Here is a 3,889-nt window from a genome sequence, read left to right as displayed (position 1 = left end):
TGCCAAGTACAGTACTTGAGTAAATGTACTGATTTTCACCATTGTTCATGTTTCATAGCTGTTGCAGTTCTTTATTTTTGCATTATATTAATTGCTAATCAAATAAATGATTGAGGGAAATATTTCACTTTTTGCATTAGGCCTACAGCATAATGCCATATGACACATACAATGTAAACTGACATTTAACATAATAACATCGGGCAGACATTTAGGTTTGGTCAAATATCCGACAACAGCATGTCAGTATTTGACGTCAACCTGACGTTGGGATAATACGTTGAACAGACGTTGGTTATTGATTAGTTACCAACACAACCGAAAACCAACCAAATATCTACGTCTAATGATGTTAGACTGCAACGTTGTATGGATGTTGTCATAATAATACATTTCAAACTGGATTGTCAAATGTCTCCTCAAATCACTGAGCAGTATAGCAACGTTCTGCTCTTTCATTGGACGAATCATTGGACTTGTGGGTGGGACCACAGTTGTATAACACCAGACTGGGCGGGGCAACAGTAACTGCTGCAGGAGCCTGCAGTTTGAATTTGGAGGGAGAGAAGACAGGAAGAGATACTTGTTTGTGCATGGAGATGTTTTTTTGACCATCCCAGGACTTCTAGAATCACAATCTTTTGCACAGGTGAGTTCATAATTAATTTCCTTCTAACTTGAAATGAAATATTTGACTGTTTGTTTTTAAAATAAAGTTCTACATTCTGTTTATGACCGAGTGAGGTGATTTCTTCATATTGCAAATCAGTCATGCTTTGTTGTTTTCTTTTTCTTTTCCTTTTCTTTGCATGTTTTTGAAACTGGCAGCATTGTTTGAGTAAATCCTTTGCCCAAAATGATTACAGTACCTGCCTTTTGTGGCAAAACAGTGGGAACTAGAAAGAGGCTATACTGCATTAACTAGATGGACTGATCCCCATTGCTTTGTGTTGGTGGCTTCACTGGCTTGGTGCTGCTGAGTTAAACATTTGAATTGCAGCTTTTAAAGCTAATGTCTTATTTTAGGTGAAGTTCTGTTGTTCATGCATGATTCATGTTTTCAGTTGGGAATGTGTGTTATTGAAGGGTAAAAGCTCACATGCCTCACAGCCTGATTTTTGTGTGAGACAGTGCAGTGTAACTAAAAATCAGGCATAAGGGTTGGTTGCATTTGAATAGCCTTGTGTAGCCTTTATCATAGTTTTGATTATATTAGCTTGTAAGACATTATTTTCAGTCTAATATTGGCCAAGCCTAACAGTAAAGCCCACCTAAAAAAAAATAAACATAATAGAGGAATGTAAACACTATGTTGAAGATTGATTGGTAAGTAACCAATCCCCAACGTCTGTTCAATGTATCATGCTGACGTCATATTGACATAGAATACTGACATGCTGTTGTCAGGTATTGTAACCAAAAACCAACGTCTGCTTAACGTCATTATGCTAACAACCACACAATGTTAAATTCTAACATCATTAAGCGTTATTTTGTTGTTGTTTTTAAGTTGTGTTGGTAAGTAACCAATACCCAACGTCTGTTCAACATATCATGCTAACGTCATATTAACATAGAATACTGACATGCTGTTGTCAGGTATTGTAACCAAAACCCAACGTCTGCTTAGCGTCATTATGCTGACGTTCACACAATGTCAAATTCTAACAACATTAAACGTTGTTTTTTTGTTGGATTTAAGTTGTGTTGGTAAGTAACCAATACCCAACATCTGTTCAACATATCATGCTAACGTCTTATTGACGTAGAATACTGACCTGCTGTTGTCGGGTATTGTAACCAAAACCCAACATCTGCTTAACGTCGTTATGCTAACGTCCACACAATGTTAAGTTCTAACATCATTAAATGTTGATTTTTGTTGGTTTTAAGTTGTGTTGGTAAGTAACCAATGCCCAACATCTGTTCAACGTATCATGCTAACGTCAAATTGACAAAGAATACCGGCATTCTGTTGTCGGGTATTGAGACCAAAGCCCAATGTCTTCTTAACGTTATGACATTAACGTCTACACAACGTTAAATTCTAACGCCATTAGACGTTGATATTTTGTTGGTTTTAATTTGTGCTGTTAAGCAACTATAATACAACGTTTTCTCAAAGTTTTTTTCATTTCTGAGGAATGTAAACACTATATTGAAGATCTATTGGTAAGCCATCTTAAGTTGAAATATTGAAGTAAGTCCTGTACAGTTGAATGGCCCAAACAGAGTGAAGAACAGTTAGTATTTTGCCATAACCGATACTTGATATACAGTAGCTGATAATGAAGTAGGTGTACTGTAGGTTTGATAGCTGTCGTTTTCGACGCTGTTCCAGCCCATATTGAATTTAAATGTCCACAGATGTTTCGGAAGGCAGAGGTAGCCTATCTAATCTGTTTTGTGTGTGTGTGTGTGTGTGTGTGTGTGTGTGTGTGTGTGTGTGTGTGTGTGTGTGTGTGTGTGTGTGTGTGTGTGTGTGTGTGTGCGTGTGCGTGCGCGTGTGCTACTTCAGCTTCCAAACACCTGTGATCAAGACTTGGTGAGCCTCCACCAAGTCCGAAGTAAGTATAATATCAGGGCGTTAATTTGAGGGGTAATATGCTTTAAATTGGTTGTAATTTAAAAATATATATTGAATTAGATGATTCAGGTTTCCCACGGTAGTGACTTTCCTGGAACATTTTTAATTGAGTTATAAATTCCCACAGGGCTGTGGGCACCCTGATGATAGTTTTTTGACACAGTTAAACATAACAGGCACAGATAAACTAGTAAACATTAGTCTACAGTCAGCAGTGTAATGTAAAAGCAGTCTTACAGCGTTAATATTGAAAGGGTAGGGATGTGAAGTTTCACTCAACCAACGATTCGATATAATTCACCATACTGGGTTCACAATACAATTTCTTCTTGGGTTTTCTCTGAAGTAGTTGTGCCACGGCATGAGGCCATTGTGAGAAGTCTCTATCTTGCGTCAAGTATATTTTTCATTCATAATGTGTTGTGTATTTCTTATTTTCATGCTAGATGTGGTACATCAAGAGGTGGAAGGTCCTCTCAAGTAGAATACATCGGGTAAGTACCTCCACACTGAACTTCACTATTATTTGACAATAAAGCAACATAATTTTGATTTGAAACAAGTTTGATTTTTCACCGCTATTAAAGGCATCAGGTTAACGGCTATAAAAATGAGGCATCATCTACAGTATATGAATAGTTTTGATGCGATAGCATCAATATATTCTAAAGAAGTATTTGTATAATTTATTCGTCATGTCCCTGGTGTTTAAAGACCTTAAGAGGTGTAACGATAGAATAATATCTTAGCTGTCCACTTAATATGGCATTTTCCTTCCTGTGACTTTTACCATACTCTCAGGTTGTCATGGTTGGAGACACAGGAGGTAATTCATTGGATGATGCACCCAGAAGAATGATGCCGTTCCTCATGTCACATGAATTGACACCCCAGTACAACCTTTGTTGACATCATGGCAAGAATAAGTCCCCGGGGCCTGTGTCTTTTTGACGTTGCATATGGTAAGTTAAACATTTTAATTGCCCGATGTAACTTTTCCTTGACCCTTCCGTTATCTTTCAAATTCAAAAAGGAGTGCTACAAAATGTTGATTATTTTTATATACGTTGGCAGTTATGCCTAAGTTCAAGAGTTTGGAATCACTGTGAAAATTAAGTAAGTACAGCCAAGACACTGATGATAATAATAATAATAATAATAATAAGGGTAATAATAATAATAATAATGGTAATAGTAATAATAATAAGGGTAATAATAATAACTTACATTCTTCAACATTTCTGTTCATTAAATAATCCACCAAGTGCAGCAATATCTTTAAAGACCTTAGGCATTCTAGAT

At 36.6% G+C, this 3,889-nt stretch overlaps 1 long non-coding RNA gene across 1 annotated transcript in view; it reads left to right on the top strand.

Moving 5' to 3' along the window:
- Positions 1-557: 557 nt before the first annotated feature.
- Positions 558-3,889, top strand: part of LOC311049988 — a 3,850-nt gene continuing 518 nt past the window's right edge. Inside the window, exons 1-4 of the long non-coding RNA XR_014601261.1 lie at positions 558-649; positions 2,519-2,567; positions 3,034-3,081; positions 3,389-3,549. This is a non-coding gene — a long non-coding RNA (uncharacterized lncRNA). The remainder of the gene's footprint in view (positions 650-2,518; positions 2,568-3,033; positions 3,082-3,388; positions 3,550-3,889) is intronic.

This window comes from Gymnoscopelus microlampas (assembly GCF_963454915.1).
Source record: "Gymnoscopelus microlampas genome assembly, chromosome: 8".
NCBI lineage: Eukaryota > Metazoa > Chordata > Actinopteri > Myctophiformes > Myctophidae > Gymnoscopelus > Gymnoscopelus microlampas.
Note: the sequence above shows the minus strand (reverse complement) of the source record. Positions and strands in the feature narration are given on the sequence as shown.